Genomic DNA, 20,413 nt, shown 5'->3' on the forward strand with positions numbered 1-20,413 from the left:
TTAAAATAAAGAAATATATCCAACCGGTTCTGTTTCTCTGGAGAACCTGGCTAATACGGATTTAGGTTCCCCCATGTCCATCAAACCAAGATAGAGGCTGTTTCTGAATGAAACAGGTTTCTCTGTGCCCCTGTGTGTCAACAAGAATTCAATTCTTATGCACTGCTTCTTCTGTCATTGCAATACATCATTTCATTCTCCAAGCAGCTCCTGGGTTGTTATTCCCAGTTTCCGCCCTCTATGGATCCCCCGAGTCCCCGCCTCACGATACCACAGCCGCTGCCTCCCAGGGAGTGGAGGGTGTATGTGTGTGTGGAGGGGGGAGGTAGTGGGGCTGCTGGCTTGCTGGCTGCTTCTTTGGGTGTGTCCTCCTGCAGCTGCGTTTGGGATCATGACTCAGGCAAGCAAGCACACAGAAGGAGATCTAGTAAGGTGAGGGTCCCGCCGGGAAGGAGGGGCTGCTTCCAAAGAGGCTCTCCCCCTCCAGAGAAGAAGGGTTCTCGCTAGATGCTTGTCGCTATCCCGAATGCCGTCATCCGTTCTTGGGGGCAGGGACAGTGAGACGCAGTACGCAGGAAAAATCGCTTCCTGATACGGGCTACCGCTCAGGAAGGTAAATGCAGCTGCCGGCCTCCCTTTCCAAGGGAAAGTTCATGCAAACGGGGATTAGTTTAGAGGCCTCTACGAATTCTCCTCTGCAGACCCCAGCCTGGGTGCGACCCCACCCCCAGGAGGCCTTCCAGCCCCGGCGCCGCGGAGCCCACACATCTTCCAAATAGGGGGTGTGGGTGGGTCCCCAACGGGCCCTGTGCGCTCCCAAATTCAGATCCCAGCTTCACACTTTAGGAGGCAAGCCAGGCGACCAGGGTGACGTTTCATTTTTAACATCTTCCATCCCAGTTCAGATAAAGAGGGGCTGTGTCTTTAACTCGTTCCCTTCTGCCCTGCAACCTTTCCGGAGGCATTTCAAAAATCGATTTCCAGGTCTGCTGGGCACGGCTCTCCCAGTTCCTCTGAGCTCTCAAAATAGGAAATGCGCAGAGGTTGGACCTGTCCTTCTCGGCATACTAGGAAGCGCCCTCAGGTTTTTTTTTTGTTGTTGTTTTTTTATCCGCCTAATCTCTAAGCCCGTCCCGAAAATGGTGCAAACCTCTGCCTCCCTAAAGGCTAAAACGGGGGTGGGTGGGGGTGTTAAGAAACGAACGGTCTTCCGGCCCCCTTGGGGCAAAAAGAATGGAAACGTTCGCAGCCCCAGGAATCCCGGGACCCGCTTCCCTGCACCCCATGCGCCCCAACAGCCGGCCGGGAGGGGTGGGGGTGGGGGTGGGGGGTGGGGGCGGTGGAAAGCTAGGAGCAGATGCTTCCCTCCCGGGCAAGCCTGGGAAAGCAGGAAGGTGCACTCACCTCCGCGGTGGCGGCGGCCTCTCGGCGTCACCCACAAACAAAGACGAGCCCTGCCCGGCGGCGCCTGTGCATCCCACGTCCTGGGCGCGCGCCCCCCCACCCCGCCCCGAGCGCTCAGAGCCTGGGGGAGAGACACGCACAGGGGCGCCCGCCGCAGCCGAGGACCGTCATCCAAGGCCGGTGCAGACGGACGCTTTTGTCCCGGGTGCAGCGGTGTGGGGGGGCGGGATGCCTCCGAGGTATTTGCCGCCCTCCAGCTCGCAGCTTCCTTAGGATGGTGAATTACGGGGCTTTTGTGTGCAGGGCGGGCGGGGGGTGGGGGTGGAGGTGGGGGGGTGGAGGGCAGGTCTGCTCCCCGAAGCCCAGCCCCCTGCCAGCCTCGCGTCCTCGCCATTGGCTGGGCAGCTTCCGAGAGCCTCGCCAGGGACGGGAGCGGAGAGGACTTCCCGGGGGCACCTCCTGGGTTTAAAAACACAACAAGGGATAGAGAAAGAAAGAAAGAAAAAGAAAGAAAGAAGCCGAGGCTGAAGATGCCCTCATACCTGAGATAACGCGCGGGTGGCGGTGGGGTGGGAATAGGGGAGGTCCGAGGAAACCTGTCTTCAAGCGCAGTCTACGCGGACCGAGAAATGGTGTCCTGGGGTGGGGGTGGGGGGCCCGGGTTTGCCCAGCCAGACCCCCGTGGGCTGGGTCCTGTGCCGGGCTGGGTGCTAGGGAGAGAGAAACTTCTCGCGCACTTCCTGGGAGCCTTCCTGCCAAGGGTGCCCCCCCACACCATCCCACCTTCCAACACCCTCGCCCCCGGAATCGTACGCTTGGGGGTGTCTCTGACCTGGGGGAGTAGTTAGAGGTGACAGTGGCACGGTGTAGGGTTGGGAGCCAAGGGGGTTGGCCATTCCCTAGCAGGGAGACTGGTGTAAATGAACTTGCCTCTCCTAGCCTCAGTTTCCCCATCTGTGAAATGGACACGTTATAGTTCTGGTGTAAATGAACTGGCCTCTCCTATCCTCAGTTTCCCCATCTGTGCAATGGACCGGTTATAGTTCTGTCCCTTCATGACTGAATGAGATAGTGAGTAGAGGGTGCTTAGCATTTTTGAGACAAGCCCACCCACCCACCCACCCCCAGCAACTGAGGCCTAGGGCTCTCCCCTGTCCCCTTGTAACCATTATGTTGTTTTGTTTGTTTGTTTTGCCTCTTCTATAGATACATCAAGTTCATTTCCATCACAGGGCCTTTGCACCTGCTATTCCCACCCTCAGATGCTCTCTCCCCTTTCTGTGCATTTTCCAGGTGTCAGCTCAGAAGTTATAATCTCAGAGAGGCTCTCACTTTTCACCCCTACCTCACCTCCCACCCAGTCACCCCTTTTTCCATTGCCCAGTCTGATTTTTTTTTTTAAGTTTAATGTGGTCATGCACACAAAAACATACAATTTATCATTTAAACCATTTAAAAGTGGACAACTCAGTGGCATTTAGCATATTGACAATGTTGAGCAGCCGTCACCTCTATCTAGTTCCGGAAATTTTCCATCACCCCAAAAAGAAGCCCCATACCCATTAGCAGTCACCTCTCATTCCCCTCCACCAGCCTCCTGACAATCTTTATTCTCCTTTCTGTCTCCATGGATTTTCCTTTTCTGGACATTTCATAGAAATGGAATCATACGATATGTTGTCCTTTTGTGTCTGGCTTCTTTCACTGAGCATCGTGTTTTTCAGGCTCATCCATGGCGTGTGGTATGTATCAGCAGTTCATTCCTTTTTATGGCTGAATGATAATCCTTTATATGAGGAGACCACAGAAACATTTTCTTTACCCATTCGTCTGTTGACAGACACTCGGGTTGTTTCCACCTGTTGGCTATTGTAAATAATGCTGGGTGAACACTGGTGTAGATTCCTGCTTTCAATTTTCTTGGGGCCATATGTAGGCATGGCATTTCTGGGTCATATGGTGATGATGTTGAACTCACTGAGGAAATGGATTTTTCCATGGCACTTAGCGTTATTTGAAATCATTCATTTCTTCCATTGTTTATTCTCTGTCTCCCTCACTAGAATATAAATTTCAGAAGGGGAGGGAGTTGATTGTGTTTACTGCTATGTTCTCTGCATGGGGCAGAATCACCAGGCACAGAGGAGATGTTTAGGGAACATGGGTAGGGCGGTGTGATGTTGACTCAGTGTCAGAATTCTCGCCTACCATGCCAGAGACCCGGGTTCGATTCCTGGTGCCTGCCCAAGCAAAAGAAAAAGAAACATGGGTAGGATGTATGGGTGCTGGCTCTCCTTATGCATGCTATAGAGCAGTCTCCATGCTCTCCACACTCAAAGCATAAGGGTCAACCGAAGGGGAAGAGGTCCTTGATGTGGAAGAGCCCAGAGACCCCCACACCAGGATAATCCCTGTCAGGGGTTGGGGGGAATGGGATGCGATACATGAATAAGATTTTGTTCTCATAGAATTCACATCCTGTTGAGACTACAGATGGCGGCAAAGGATTCTAGGCTGTTAGATGTCTTTGGAGCGTATGTCCTGGGGGCACTTGAGGAGACTTCCCAGGGCTGGGCGGGGATATGGAAAATGTGAATTAGGATTTGAGGAGTGAGTAGAAGTCCGATGGATGAAAAAATAGAAGAAAAGGCATTCTGGGAAGAGAGGTGTTGGAGACATATGAAGAGCAGTTCTGCTCCCTCTGATAGCGAAGGAGGAGCTGTCCTTGGTGCTGAGGCCACTTCCACAGATCTGCGCTTGTGACCCAAGCTTGACTCTAGTCTGCTTTTGTATCTTGCTAGAATAAAAAAGAGGGAAATGAAAGTGCATGGCAGAATAGTATATAGCACAGTGTCTGGCACATAATAGGTGCTTAACTAATTATCTATTGAATGAACACATAAATGAGAAATGAGTTACATTCCCCGAGGTATTCGTTTTCTATTGTCGCCAAAAGGAGTTACCACAAATATCGTGGCTTAAAATAACACAAACTTATTATCTTACAAATTTATTATCTTATAGGTCTGAAGGCCAGAAATCCAATGTGGGTCTCACCAGGCTAAAATCAAGGTGCGGGTTCTTGATTTTAGGACCTAAAAGCAAGGCTGAGTCCTTCTGGAGTCCTTAGGGGAAATGTTTCCTTGTCTTTTCCAACTTCTAGATGCTGCCAGCATCTGAGGTCCATGGACCCTTCCATCCTCAAAGCCATCAATGGCCATTTGTCCTGTTCACACTGCATCACTCTGACTTCCCCAGCTGCCTCCCTCTCCTACTTTTCTTTATCATTTTAAAAAATTGTGACATATATATACAAACAACAATACATTTCAAAATACATTGTAACAAATAGTTATAGAACAGATTTCAGAATTTGATATGGATTACAGTTCCACAATGTCAGGCTTTTCTTTCTAGCTGCTCCAAGAGCCTGAAGACTAAAAGAAATATCAATATAAATATTCATAGTCATACTCATTTGTTAAATCCTACCTTCTCTGTTATAACTCCATCTGCTCCTTTGATCCTTCTCCCAATCTTTAGGGATACTTTGGCTATGTCCATTCTAACTCTTTCATGTTGATAAGGGATGTCGACAACATAGGAGAGGGTTGATGGAACTGGGTGATATTCTTGGAGAGGCTGGCCCCTCTAGGTTTCAGGACTTATCTGGACTAAGAAGCATCTCGCCTCTCCCATTTTTAAGGAATTTCTTGCACACTTCCTCAGCGAGAGGGAATTATACAAGTTGAACACCAGGAAGCAGGATCATGGGGGCTACTCTAAGAATCTATCTGCTATATTTTTGCAGTGTGGCTATTTTAAGAAAATCAGCAGTTTAACTCATGCAAAGGGTTTAGCACATAGCAAATGCTCTATGATGTCATCTCCTGTTTTTATCACATCCCTTTATACATCGCCAGCCCTAAGCACATTATCTGGAGCACAGCACATTCTTGATAAATAGTTGTTTAATAAGTGGGTGAGTCATCAACCTATGGTTTTTGTACATCTACTACAAACTGGAGAGAAAAACAAGAAACAACCACTGTCATCAAATAGCTTGCAGTTTATTTAAGATGTAATTATATACACACATGGGAGAAATCAACCAGACATTTACTTGAATGAGCTTTTGCAAAATCTGCTCACTCTGCCTGGAACACTTTTACATTCTTGCTGCGGATAACAGGTTAACAAAACCCTTTCCTCTTCTGGGTGAGAATTTGACTTACACTTTCCAGTTTCTAGTTTTGTTGTCCTATTAATGGGATATGATGAAAATATCAGTGATTTTTCTAGGCAATGCTGTGTACAATAAATTGGCCCCTGAATAGTAAAATCCATCAGGTCAGGGAGGAACAATAAATGAACAATAAATAAAGGGCTTCCAGAGCTTTGGGTTTTCCTGAGCGTAGTGATTCTTGTAACTGGACGTGTCCCTTGAGGGGTACCAGAAGTGATGCCAATGGTTGTCACACAGTGTTTGGGTGCCCAGGGATGCAAGGCTGTGAAGCCTCAGGGATCTTGTTTTCTTGCATCTGAGCCATTAGCTGGAGGGCTGTATGAGATCTCCTCCCATTTAAAAGAATACCTGGCTCTGCCTTGCTGGCCAACTGTGTGTCCTGCCTGATACATTCTGAGACTGGTGCTAAATGTGGCCTTTTGCAGTCCTGTGAATCCAGGTGTCTGGCTGGACGCAAGAAACTCTCCACCTTGGTAATTCCTATTCAGCTCTCAGCTCTAAAACAGGTTTAGCAAGAATTTAAAGGATTTGTATGCAGAAAACTACAAAACACTGCTAAAAAAAATTAAAGAAGACCGGAATAAATGGAAAGACATTCCATGTTCAACTAAGATGTCAGTTCTACCCAAACTGATCTACAGATTCAAAACAACACCAATCAAAATTCCAAGACTACTTTGCAGAAAGGGAAAACCCTAATCATCAATTTTATTTGGAAGGGTTAGGGGCCTCAAATAGCCAAAAATATATTGAAAAAAGAAGAATGAAATGGGAGGACTCACACTTCCTGGCTTTAAAGCATATTATAAAGCCACAGAAGTCAAAAATAGCATGGCATTGTCATAAAGACAGACATAGCAACCAATGGAATCAAATTTAGAATTCAGAGTTGGACTCAGTTCTATGGTTAATTGATTTTGCTTTGAAGATGCCCGTTCCCCAAAGGGCACCCCGTGTCTGCTTGTTTCAATGCCTGGGAACTTTGGTGTTGTTGGTCTCAGGTGCCACTTTGCCACCCATGATCCTGCAGATGGTGGTCTTGTGGATGGTTTGCATGGAGTTGGTGCTGTCCAGGGTGTCACTGAGACTGAAGTTCTCCCCATCTCCCAGAAGGTGGCAGTAGGTGGCGATCTCATCCTCCAACTTGACCTTGACGTTCAAAGGGCCTTCTGCTCCCAGGTCTGGAGCTGCCCCACTGCCCGGGTCTATGCCAGCTCTGACTCCAGGTGCAGTAGGACCCCGTTGAGTGGCTCCACCTGCAGGCTATTCTCCAAGCTGGTCTTCAGATTTCCCATGGAGTCCAGGTCAATTTCCAAGGACTGACAGTACATCTCAGCTCCATCAGTGTCATCTCAGCAGCTCCGATCTCAGCTGACTGAGAGGTAACCACTGTGGTGCTTTCTTCAATTTGCCGAGACCAGAACTTGTCCAGCTCCTCTCTGTTCTTCTGAGCCAACTCATCACACTAGGCCTGGATGTCGGCCATCATCTTGCTGAGGTCCTGAGATGTGGGGGCATCCACCTCCACGAGTCAGCCCAGAGCTGGCAGTCTGGGCTTGTAGGCCCTTTATTTCTTCCTCATGGTTCTTCATGAAGATCAGCTTCTCCTTAAGAGTGTGATCTCCATCTCCAGCTGCAGCCGAGTGATGATGATGTCATCAATGACCTTGAGCAGCCTATGGATGTCATTCTCCACAGACTGGTGTGTGGCCAGCTCAGTCTCAGACTTGCTTCTGAAGTCATCAGCAGCCAGTTGGACATTGCCAATCTGCAGATGGATGCAGGCATTGTCCATGGAATTTTCTAAGATCTGAGCTCTCAGTTCCTCGATGGTCTTCATGTAGTGGCCCCAGGCCCTGACCTGGGGTCCTTTCTTCTCCAGGTGTTCCCGAATTTTGCCCTTCATTCTCTGATTCTCAGTCTCCAGGCTCCTCACCATGTCCAGGTAGGAGGCCAGGTGGTCGTTCAGGGCATTCATGGTCTCCTTCTCACCCTGGACGCCCTCCATTTCCACCAGACCCTTGGCCATCCCATCGGCCAAGCCCCCTGCCTTCTAGCTACCCCGGGAGCTAGAGGAGGGGGACATGGATATCTGGGAGCCTGAGCTGCCAGCGCCCACATAGACGCTGGCCATGCTGCTGGCCAGCCGGAACAGGTGGCTGGGCAACTGGATGGAGCCCAGGGATTGGTAGTTGGTGGAGAAGGTGGTGGAGTGGGTGGTGAAGCTCATGTGGTCTGGGGAGGAAGGTGAGAGACTGGGACTCAGGATATGGCCAGAGATTTCAATTGATTCTTGACAAGGCTCCCAAGTCCACTCAACTTAGAACAGTCTCTCAATAAATGGTGCTGGGAGAATTGGGTATCCATACACAAAAGAATGAAAGAGGACCCCTATCTCACACCCTATAGAAAAATGAACTAAAAATGAATCAAGGACCTAAATATAAAACTCCTAAAAGAAACTGTAGGGAAACATCTTCAAGATCTAGTGATAGGTGGTAGTTTCTTAGACTTTACAGCCAAAGCACAAGCATCAAAAGAAAAAATAGATAAATGGGAACTCTTCAAAATAAAATACTTCAGTGCTTCAAAGGATTTCATCAAAACAGTAAAAAGGCAGTCAACTCAGTGGAAGGAAGTATTTGGAAACCACGTATCTGAGAAGGGTTTTATATCTAGAATATACAAAGAAATGCTACAACTCAACAATAAAAAGGCAAACAACCCAGTTATAAAATGGGCAAAAGACATGAATAGACATTTTTGTGATGAGGAAATACAAATGGCTAAAAAGCACATGAAAAGATGCTCAATGTCAATAGCTATTAGGGAAATGCAAATCTAAATGCCAATGAGATCATGTCACACCTGCTATAATGGTCGCTATTAAACAAACAGGAAACTATAAGTGTTGGAGAGGATGTGAAGAAATAGGAACACCCAGTCACTGCTGCTGGGAATGTAAAATGGTACAGCCTCTGTGGAGGATGTTTTGGCGGTTTCTCAGGAAGCTATGTAAAGACTTGCCTTACCCACCAGCAATCCTGCTACTTTGGATATACCCAGAAGATCTGAAAGCAGGGATGCGAACAGACATTTGCACAAAACGTTCATAGTGGCATTAGTCACAATTTCCAAAAGATGCACACAATGCAAGTGTCCAGTAACAGATGAAAGGATAAATAAAACATGATATATATATATATATATATATATATATATATATATATATATATATGATGGAATATTATTCAGCCGTAAGAAGGAATGAAGTCCTGAAGTATACACAACATAGATGAACTTTGAGGACATTATGTTGAATGAAACAAGGCAGACACAAAAGGACAAATATTTTATGATCTTACTGATCTGGACTAATTATAGTATGTAAACTCATAGACATAAAATATAGAATATAGGTTACCAGGTTATAGACTGAAGCCGAAGAATGGAGAGCAGTTGCTTCATAGTGCAGAATATTTTACTAGGTTGGACTCAAATATTCAGAAATGGATAGAGGTGACAGTAGCACATTATTGTGAGAATAATTAACAGTACTGAATGATGTGTGAATGCGGTGGTAAGGAGAAGTTCAGAGTCATATATGTCACTGGAAGAAAAATTGGAAATTAATACATGGGAATGTATAAATACTGAATCTTGTGGTGGACAATGTCTGTGGTTAACTGTACAAATAGAAAAGAGTTCTTTCATGAACCAGAACAAATGTGCGACGCCATTACAAATGGTGTTATAATACACCATTACAAAAAGGAGTTAATAATAGAGGAGTATATTGGGAAAATGTACCTATTGCAAACTATGGGCTATAGTTAACAGTAATATTTTAATATTCTTTCATCAACAGTTACGAATGTACCACCAATACTATGAGGTCATTAATGGAGGGTGGGGGATAAGGGGGATAAGGGGTATGGAGGACTTGGGTTTTCTTTTTTCTTTTTATTTATTTGCTTGAGTAATGAAAATGTTCTAAAATTGATCATGGGGACTTATGCACAATTATGTAACGACACTGCGAGCTAGTGATTGTATACTTCGGATGGTTTGTATGGCCTGTGAATATATCTCCACGAAATTGAATTAAAAAAAAAAGTTTAGGGTCCTACTACTGCACTATAGTCTCTTAGCATTATAGTTACCAAACTTTCAAAATATATCAGGTGTCCATGAACCGACGAATGGATAAAAACTGAGGTACATCAATGCAATGGAATACTAGTCAGCAGTAAAAAGGAATGAAGTTCTAACATAGACTATAGCATGGATGAACCTTGAAGCCATGATGTTGGGTGAAACAACCCAGACACAGAAGGCCACATATTGTGTTAATTCCATTGACATGAAATATCTGGAATAGGGAAATCCATAGAGACGAGAGCAGATGAGTGATTTTCTGGGGCTGGAGGGAGGGGGAATGGAGAGTGACTACAAGTGGCTAGGGGATTTATTTTGACCGAGAACAAAAATGTTCTACAGTTGATTGTGGTTACAGCTGCACAACCCTATGAATATGTTGAAACTACTCAACTGTACTCTTTACATGGGTGAAATTTATAGTATGTGCCCTGTATCTCAATAACAAGGACCATGATTGTAATGAATAGCTTGCTCAGGTCTGCTTCTCTGATTCTGCGTTCCCCAAGGGCTGGCAGATGCCAGTGTTGCTCCCTGCTGCATGCCCCAAATGACCCGGGCCGTACTGAGATACTTCTATTTCTCTGTGTCAAAATGAATGACATTTAGAGCGAGCTTTCTCCATCCAGCCGGTGGTCGTTTGCGGCAGGGGCAGTCCTGTGCATTGAGGGGTGGGGGCGGAAAGGGGGGATGAACAGATTCCATCCGCACCCCCCCGCAGTTGCGACATTAGCTAATGTCCCCTGGGGGCCAACCACTGACTCAGAGCCAGGGAACGGGAAGGCAGAGGGCTCCTTAGAAGACCCCAAGGTGGAGCCTGCTTTGAGGGGCTGCTGGAGCTACAAGGACTCGGCAGTGTCGTCACCCGGGCTGCGTCCACCCAGCCGGAAGGTGGGCGGCGGGCTTCCTAAATTCACCCACCTGGGGCAAAGTGAAACATCCTCGCTAAGAACGGCGTCCCAAACCTCGAGGGGACCCACGGAGCGCGGGAAGCCTTGAAGCTCGCGGGGCCTGGGGCGCGGGACGAGAGCTCCAACCTGAGTGGTGGAGGGAGTCGGGGCTCTGCGTAAGGGGCGGGGCCTACGATGAGAAACCCACGGCTGGGTGGTTGCCGGGAAACGGAGTCTGCGTATGGGGCGGGGCCTGGGGCCTGGGGCTGAGAGCCCCATAGCTGAGAGGTTGGGAGGAAGCGGGACTCTGCGTAAGGGGCGGGACCTGACGCGGGGCGGGCGCCGGCCTGAGATCTCCACAGCCGAGTGGCTGGAGGTTGGCGGAACTCTGCGTAAGGGGCGGGACCTGGGGCTCGGGGCCGAGTTCCTCAGAGCTGAGTGGTTGGAGGGATGCGGAGTTCTGCGTATGGGGCGGGGCCTGGGGGGCGGGGCGGGGTGATATCATGCGCCGTGGTCCCGCCCCTCTCCCTCTCACATCCGGCCGAGTGGAAACACCAAGATGGCGGCTTGGGGCACCTCCCGCAGTTCAGGTGGCGAGACGAGCCGGCGGGTCGCGAGCCTGGTCGGAACCGAACGGGCCGCGAGCTGGGAGTCTTGCTCCAGCTGGGAAGAGGGTGGCCGGGGTCCGCAGCAGTGCGGGAAGAGGGGCCGAGCTGGGAGAGGGGAGACAGGGGTGGGTACTGACCTTTGATGGGGGGTGGGAGAGAAGACAGAGAACTGGGAGGGGCCTTGGCAGTGGGAGGAGAAGGACAGAGACCCGACTGACCCCTGACAGAGACCTGGGAGGGCACCAGAGAGAGGGTCAGAGACCTGGGGGTAGGGGGTCTAAGGTATGATGGGGGAAGCCAGAGACTTGATCTGGGGTAGGGGTAGGGGGCCTTGCCAGAACAGTGAGGAAAGGAGGAGGGATCCCGGACCTTGAAATTCAATGGAGTAAGTGGTACGTGTTTGGATATTTTAGAGTTAGTGAAGGACAGGGACGTGGGCGTTTGGGGCTGGGGTGGGGAGGGAGGGAAAGGGGCTGGCAAGCAGGGCAGGGAGTGGGGACCCGCCCCGTGAAGAGTGGACAGCGACAGGCCCTCACCCCAAACTGCGCACACGTACCCTATCGTCTTCTAAGGTCTGTTCTTCCGAGGAACTCTGCAGACTCAGTCCTTTGGCCTGTCACCCAAGTCCCCAGTTCCTGTTGGTGACACAATGGTGTCGGGACTCCCCATCCCCACCTCCAGAAATTGTCCTTCTTCACCCTCGTGCCAGTTTCCAGCTGGTAACTTGGTACAATCTCTTGGGCCATCACAGATGCCAGCAGTCCCTTCGGCAGCCGATGGACAGGTATCTGCTGACCTGGAGGCCTGTGCTACTCATTTCAGTGCACTGGAACCAGAGGGAGACCAGCGATTTCCAGTTCCACGCAGTGGACAGTTAGCACTCTCCCTACAGGCCAGTCATCATGATATTGCTCTGTTCCTCCTTACAGAATCATCATGAGAAACAAATCATGGGTTGGAACCCAGGATTGTGGAAATTAGGGGTACATCTAATGTTTCCTGCACTTGGAGTGGTTTCTAAAGTGTAATATTTGGCTGGTAATGGATTTCCTATCAGAGAAAGAATGAAAGACCTTCCGTTTTCCTGGAATAGAGCATTTAATTTTGATTTTATCTTCTGTTCTATTTCTAATGTTTATTTAAAGAAGCAAGACTCACCCAGTTGTCTGCTCCCTTAGAGAATAATAGATGCTTTTGAAAATACTCCATACCTCTGCTTGCTTGCTAGCTCTTTGTTATTTTTTTTCTCTCTCTGTCTTTTCTTTCCTTCCTGAGTAACTTTTTCAGTCAGATGTGGAGAATAACTTGAGAGTTTTGCTTTCTATTAAGATAACCTTTTAGAGGAGTCACAGAGCCATGTGTACTTTAAAACAGGTCATTGCTGATCTTTAGTAGATTGGTTTGTCACTTTTAATCATTGTACTTAGGCATTTTAGCACAGCTATTTTCTGTATTCTCATGCATAGAGACACGATATGCTTGTAATTAAAGATGTGAAACCACTGTGGATTGAATGTCAAAATAATCTTCATCTTTAGACTTGTCCCTAAGTGTGTAATATTCCTCAAGAAAAGAGAGCGTATTAAAGTAAGTCTAAAAATAACATGAGAATGTTAGCAAAATAAATGTCATTCTCACAGAAACTTGAAATGAGATACTCTGCTTTATTTGAATGTTTTTTAAGTTAATCAGACTTTCTTTTTTTTTACACAGACGGGCACCCGGGTCTCTGGCCTAGCAGTGAAGAATTCTGCCACTGAGCCACTGTGGCCCTAATCAGACTTTCTTTTTAGGAGGAAAAAAAGTATGTACTTCTTTTCCCCTGCTGCTTTTAGAGTATGTGCTTATTATATAAGTACGAGGAAAAAACTGATTAAGTTTCAGATTTGGTGAAAACCAACTTATGGTAGCGTTTGAGCAAAGGGATTTACATAACCCAATTCATGAATTGCCAAAGCAAAGACAACAGTTTATTTTATCAGATTTTTGGGTAGGTTTTCTTGGCTTTTAAAATTGGTAACCATAGCCCTGGCCAGGAATGTTTCATCCATCCGTAAATGAGGGTGAGGGTCTGAGCTTTTTTTTCTGTCGGTCAGTATGGATTGAATGCGTGTTCACCCTTGAAGCATAAAAAGTTTTTAATCACCTCACACTAATTATCATTTTTTTATTTCATTGGTCTTGAGGATCGACGAGTCTTTTTTCGAGTTAAAGCATTAGGGCCTCTAGGAGTTTTCTGGTCCTAGCTCTATTGTTTAGTTTTTTCATCCATTTTGAGTTAATTTGTGTGTAGGGTGTGAGATAGGGGCCCTCTTTCATTATTTTGGATATGGATATCCAGTTCTCCCAATACCATTTGTTAAAGAGACTGTTCTGTCCCAGTTGAGTGGACTTGGCCGCCTTGTCAAGAATCAGTTGCCTATAGATGAGAGGGTCTATTTCTGAATCTCAGTTAGATTTTGTTGGTCAATATATCTATCCTTTTATCAATAGCATGCTGTTTTGACCATGGATGATGACTGTGGTTAATTCTAAAATATATTAAAGTTTTTACATGTACTGGAACAGATGTACATCACTATTACAAGGTGTAAATAATAGGGTAGTATATGGGAAAAAATCCAGTTAATGCAAACTATGGTCTATTGTTTACAGTAATATTGTAATATTCCTTCATTAATTATAACAAAGGCATTATACCAAAAAATATATATATATACATTAGGGCCTCACTCCAGTACTCAGAGTTAGGGATTAACCCCAGTGGAAAGCTGAATTCCACCATGTTTTTAATTAACACTGACTACGGTTTTTAGCTGTGAGACCAAAACAGCTAAGGAAATTGTGGTAGTTAGATTCAGGTGTCAACTTGGCCAGGTGAAGGTGCCTAGTTCTATTGCTGTGGACATGAGCCAATGGTACGTGAACCTCATCTGTTGCTGATTACATCTGCAATTGGCTAGGAGGCATGTCTGCTGTAATGAGTGATGTTTAATTTCATTGCTGGTACTTAAATGAGAGAACTTAGCACAGCCCAAGCAGCTCAGCATACTTCATCTCAGCACTCAGCCGCTCATCCCGGGCCTTTGGAGATGCAGAAAATAATCACCCTGGGGAAAGTTGTTGGAACCCAGAGGCCTGGAGAGAAGGCCAGCAGAGATTACCCTGAGCCTTCCCACAAAAGAAAGAACCTCAGTTGAAGATTAGCTGCCTTTCCTCTGAAGAACTATATACTAATTAAATAAATCCCCTTTTATTGAAAGCCAATCTGTCTCTGGTGTGTTGCATTCCAACAGCTAGCAAACTAGAGCACTGTGTTACCCCATTAACGCCCTCCTACTCACTAAAATATGATGGACAGTCCATTACCGTCATGTACTAACAAACATCAGTCTGTGCAACAAGTGTTTAAAGGGTGCCTTGCATGATCTGAGAGCTAAGAGACTGTTTCTGCCTTTTTAAATGGTTGCAAAGAAAATCAGAAGTAGAATGACATTTCGTGATACGTGAAAAGGATACAGCGTCCCCACTCCAGCGGCCATACTGACATTTTCTTGGCTCACGTCCACGTGCGTCCCTTGAGGCACCTTTGGGGCAGCTTCCGCTCAAGGAGACCTGAAAATACTTCTCTTTGCAGAAAACACATGCAGAGCGGGCGGGGGCGGGGGGGGGGGTGCGGACTGGAAGGCCCCTGGAGGAGGGAGTGGTCTGGGGCCTGCCAGGGCTTGCCCTTTGCCACCGGCATGGAGCACATAACCGGCCTGAAATAGCCCAGAATTGGGCAGGGAGATGGTTCCCGGGCAGCTGGAGGCTTGTCCCCACCACCCAGGCATCTTGGGCAGATTGGAAAAAAAAAAAAAAAAAAAATACAAGAGTCCTGAAATCCAGAGGGGACAGCTTCTCTAGAACATCAGCTAGTTCCATCTTCCTATCCCATATAATTGCCAGCCCTTTCCAACATGAAAAAGTTAGAATGGGCATAGCCCAAATACCCCTGAAGACGGGGAGAAAGATCAAACATGATGGTGGAGTTGCACAGAGAATGTCAGGTTTAACAAATGAGTATGAATGCTGAATCATTATATTGATATTTCTTTTAGTCCCCAGTATCTTAGAGCAACTTGAAGTAAAAGCCTGGAATTGTGGAATTGAAACCCATACCAAATTTTCCATTCTACAATTAAGTGTTGTGATGTGCTTTGAAATGTATTGCTTTTCTGTAAATACATTATTTTTCATAAAAAAGGAGAAAAGTTCTGATAAATGCACAGCTATATGATGATATTGTGAGCCATTGTACATTTTTGATGATTACATGGTATGTGAATATGCAATATATCTCAATAAAAAATAAAATAAAAAATACAAGCATGAGTACAGTAATGAGAGGGTGATCAGCTCATCCAAAATGACCAGAACGTCCCAGATTTTAGCACTAAAAGCCCCACATCCTAGGAAACCCCTCTGTCCCGGAAAAACTGAAACAGTTAGTCACCTAAAGAAGGATCAACTGTCTTGAGGTGAGATTATCCTTTAGAACCCAGAGAGGGACAGTAACTTGCCAAGGATCACACAGTAGAGAATGAGACTTGAACTCAGTTCTGTTCAATGCCGATTTCGTGTGCACTTCCCATGGCCCCACCTAGCCTGTCGCAGTCCCACCAACATATGGGAAGCATCGTCTTGTCCTTTCCAGAACAATCCTCTGGGAATTCTGAAGGGTCCAGGGGATCCTGCCCCAGCGTGGCCCCTGTGGCTGGGCAGCTGTGGACACAGGGGTGACATGGTGCCACTCCCTGGGCCCTTTCCCACATGCTGAACCCCGGCTCTGCCACTTCCTAGCGAGATGTCCAGGGCAGGTGGTGCGGCTCCCTCGTGACTCAGTTTCCTCACCAGTGCGTCTGTTATCATCGCGGCTGTTTGCATCATTGGCGTCATTCTCGGCGATGATAATGACACACAGTGAGGCCAGCCCGGGGAGCAAAGGAAAGACGGTCACCCCAGCTGGACACCTGTCGGCCTTCAACAGGGCACGTGTTTCTCTCCACTGCTCGCCGAGACCCGTGCCATCTATTCCCTTGCGCAGAAGAGGGAACCGAGGCTCAGGGAAATGGAAACCTTCACCCAAGGCTGCTTGGAGGATCTGAGGCCCACTTGTCCTGTCCTGCCCCTGTGGGCCCAGCCACATTCAGGATCCTCCCAGAAGTTCCTACAGAGTCCTGGCTGCCTCCCAGGAGCCCCAGCCAAGGTCCCTCCTGTTCCCAGGCCTGGGGACATTGGCCACTGACTCCTGTCTGCTCGTGTGTATATTTACTGGTTTTCTTTCCGAATTTCACTTGCTTTTCTTTTCTTTCCTTTTTTTTTAGGCATGGACAGGCACGGGGAATCGAATCCGAGTCTCCGGCATGGCAGGCGAGAACCGTGCCACTGCGCCACCGCTGCACCCTTGCACCACCCTACTTTTATTTTCTTTTAATTGCTTGGCTCAAGGAATCTTCAGTAGTGTTTTGAAAAATATTGACTTGCTTTGGGCAGCCTGTTGAGATGGCGAATATACGTGGATTTGCTTGGGACTGTGTGTGAATCAGTTTGGTTTGGTTTGGTTTGGTTTAGGCAATTCTACTCCCAGGTCGTGACCCAAAAGAATTGGAAGCAGGGACTTGGATGGATATTTGTGCACCAGTGCTTGTCTCGGCATCATTCACCAAAAGGTAGAAGCAACCCAAGGGTCCACCAAACAGTGAATGGAGAAACCAAAGGTGGTCTGTCCAGATGATGGAACATTCTACAGGCGTAAACAGAAGGGAAGGGCTGGTCCATGCAGCAACGGGGATGAAGTCTGAAGACGCTGTGTCGAGTGAAAGAAACCAGGCACAAAAGGACAAACAGCGTATGATTTCTCTTCTGTAAAATACTTAGAATAAGCAAACTTATAGAGAGGGAGAGCCGAGATGTGGTTACCAGGGGTGGCAGAGTTGGGAGTTTGTTATTGCTAAATGAGCATGAGCTTTGATTTGGGATGGAAAAATAGTCTGAAAAGAGGCAGTGATGACAGTTCCACAGTCTTGTGAATGTCAAAGAACTGTCCTCTTAAAATGATTACAATGATCTTTATGTTATGTCTATTTTATCACAATTAAAAATAATTATTTAAAAGAGTACATAGATATGCTGTGTGGTGTTAGAAAGAAGAAGGTACTTTTGAAATTACGATGTAAGCTATGTAATATATATCTTGATATTGATCTTTTTAAAAAGTAATTTTGTTGGAATCAGCGATCCCACAGGCTTTGGATTTTTACCCTTTTGCTGCCAGTCCGTCTCTGGTGTGTTGCATTCCAGCAGCTAGCAAACTAGAACAGAAATCCGATGAGGTTCTATATAGGGTTAGATCACACTGGTACTCCAGCCATCTCCAAGCTGCATGAGTGAAGTCCACAAGAGCAGAAAGTGACAGGCTGGCCATTTCTGTGGTCCCATTTCTTGGTTAAGAAGTTTTGTCACAGTTCCACTGTTTGTCTCTTCATTCTTGTTAAGCTGAAGTATATAATGACTGCTGGATTCTGGGGTAATTAATGCTCGATTTGCCATCATACTAAGCTTTGGGCACAGATTTTAATAAGCTGAATTCCTTCATCTTCAGGGTACCAGGTTACTGCCATTCTTTATGCCATCACCTGGACCTGGACTGCTAGTTTGGCAGCCCAGTCAGTGTGGTTTAAGATGAGGTCAGATAACAACAACATAGGAAACTCTGCCAGAGTGGACAAGCCAAGAAAATACGTGGCCAGGTGTCACTGGGAGAGGAATGATGAGCCAAACCACATCTCTCAGGAATCTCCCACAGGGGCAGACCATGGTGGCTTAGCAGGCAGAGTTCCTGCCTGCCATGCCAGAGACCTGGGTTCGATTCCTGGTGTCTGCCCATGAAAACAAACAAGCAAACAAAAAACTCCCACAGGCAACAGAGAGCTCCCGAAGGCACTGGATCCCACAGAAAGCATGGGCAGCCCCAGTGCTAGCCGATGGAAGACCACCTGCCAACACCCTCAATTGGGATTCCCCGGCCTTATCAGCTAGGACTGCAACCAGTTTCAGACCTTCCGGTCATACCCAGCCTTGCCGCCATTATCTGCACCCCCACCCCCACCCCCAACGGGTCTTCAGATTCTTCCTTGTAAACTTCCATGCCCAGGCCAGCCCTGTCTGCTGGAGCTCGGGTCACAGAGCATAGGGCCGTGGGTGAGCTGGTGTAGGTGCTTCAGACACCTAAGTGGACCCCACCTCTGAATCCTCATCCACACCCAGAAAAGTGGGGTTCCTCAGAAAATCTGCATTGAATCATCACTTACCATTTATTTCAATAAATGATTGATTGGCACCTGACCTTAGAATAGTGGGGCAGATGAGTTTTTCCCAGTTAGAGTGTTGTTTCTTTTTTCTTTCTTTTTTCTCTTTTGCTTGGGTAGGCACTGGGAATCGAACCCAGGTTGCTGGCATGGCGGGCGAGAACTCAACTACTGATCCAGCATGCCTGCACCCCCACCCCCCACCCCGGTATTGTTTCTTCTTTAAAGGCCCCTTCAATAGAGGCTAAAATGTATTTTGGAGATTGATTGAAAGAATTCCTTAGAAGGTAATCTAGAGTGACAGCTCTGGGCCACAAAAGAAAATTCAAGTATATTTTAGGGAGAACTTTTGGAGTGAAAGAACTGTACCGCATTAGATACTATCACAAGTAAGATGGTAAATTGAATATATTTGAAGTATGTTTTTTGCATGTTCATTTCATCCATTTTAGAACCAAAAGTTAATTCATAAGCATTCGCGCACAGATAGGTTCCCAGCTGTGGTGCTTGGCCAAGTGATGTGCCCAGTTGTCGGGTCAGGCGAGCACTGGCCTAACTGTTGCTGCAAGGATATTTCATGGCTGGTTGATGAACCGGAAGCTGGTGTATTACATCATCAGTCACTTGTATGCAGCTGTGGCCGATTACATCTGCAGTCAACTAAGGCATGTCTCCCACAACGAAATAATCCAATCAGCTGAAGGCTTTTAAGGAAGAAGAGAGACTTTTTCACTGTTTTTTCAGCCAGCGAGCCTCTCCTGGGGAGTTCATCCAGACCCTTCATCAGAGCTGCCAACTTCACAGGCTGCCCTAGGGTTCTGGACTCTTCCATTCCCGGAGTTGCATGAGACACCTTATAAATCTCATATGTACAGATCCCTCCTGTTGGTCCTGTCGCTCTAGAGAATCCTGACTAATATACCAGTAGGGGTTGTTTTTTTCCCTAAACATATTATCTGTTTATGACTTTTTAAGCGTTTCATATTTTGCCTTTTGTCCAGGTCTCTTCAAAATATATATGTAGGATTTTTAGGGCACATACATCCAATTTAGAAAGCCCTTTCCCGTGATCCTTAACATTCTTTTTTCAAGGGAGTGTGTTCTTTTCTGTGGTTATGCAGTTAAGAGAATGAAGATCCTTTGATATGAATAAATGACTGAATAGTGCTGGGAAAATAAGGAAAACGAATAGAATACTCGTAAACCTCATAGTCACTTTTTTTTATTTTGTGTTAGTAAATTGAAAGTCTGTGAAACTTCATATCTGGGATGGCAGATGACCCTCTTAGAGCCAGGCAAGTACATAAAAAATGAATGAAGTGGACTGAGTGTAAAATGGCAGAGAAATGTACGTATGTGTGCGGGGGTGTCAAGCTGAGCTTGCACCCCCTCCCCCATCTAAATGGGGTGCTGCGTTCCCCTCCCGTCCTTGACACATGTGGGACCAGGACCCAGGATGGCAAGACTTCCCAATTTTCCAGAGAACCCACAAGTACCCCCAATTTTAAAATGTTGACACCACAATAAAGCTGCAGGACATAGTGGCCACCCCTCTGTGTGTCCTCTGCTTTATATTTTTAAAAAAGCTTAATCACTACAGGATAATGTAGAAGATATTATGGATACATCTGATCATTAAAAGGATTAAGTACATATCACAGCTCAGAGGAGGAGCCCATCAATTCAGCTAGTTCTAGTCCCTTAAGAACAGTCTGGAAGCTTTTTCTTTGCGTTCAGAAGTTCCCTCCAGGTTTTGTT

General features: G+C 46.7%; 1 protein-coding gene, 1 long non-coding RNA gene and 1 pseudogene across 2 annotated transcripts in view; 1 reads left to right on the top strand and 2 right to left on the bottom strand.

Moving 5' to 3' along the window:
* The window catches only part of ATCAY (ATCAY kinesin light chain interacting caytaxin), a 63,088-nt gene extending 52,229 nt beyond the window's left edge, over positions 1 to 10,859 (bottom strand). The window contains exon 1 of the mRNA XM_077121148.1: positions 10,730 to 10,859. The gene's annotated coding sequence lies outside the window, so the exon portion shown is untranslated. The remainder of the gene's footprint in view (positions 1 to 10,729) is intronic.
* On the bottom strand, positions 6,383 to 7,880 carry LOC143649609 (keratin, type I cytoskeletal 18 pseudogene; annotated as a pseudogene).
* Positions 10,860 to 11,236: 377 nt separating the features above from the next.
* Positions 11,237 to 14,828, top strand: LOC143649610 (uncharacterized). Its single transcript, XR_013159134.1, has 3 exons — positions 11,237 to 11,431; positions 12,058 to 13,110; positions 14,369 to 14,828. It is a non-coding gene; the product is annotated as an uncharacterized LOC143649610 (long non-coding RNA).
* Positions 14,829 to 20,413: the final 5,585 nt, after the last annotated feature.

The sequence above is a fragment of the Tamandua tetradactyla genome, chromosome 11, assembly GCF_023851605.1.
Source record: "Tamandua tetradactyla isolate mTamTet1 chromosome 11, mTamTet1.pri, whole genome shotgun sequence".
Classification (NCBI taxonomy): domain Eukaryota; kingdom Metazoa; phylum Chordata; class Mammalia; order Pilosa; family Myrmecophagidae; genus Tamandua; species Tamandua tetradactyla.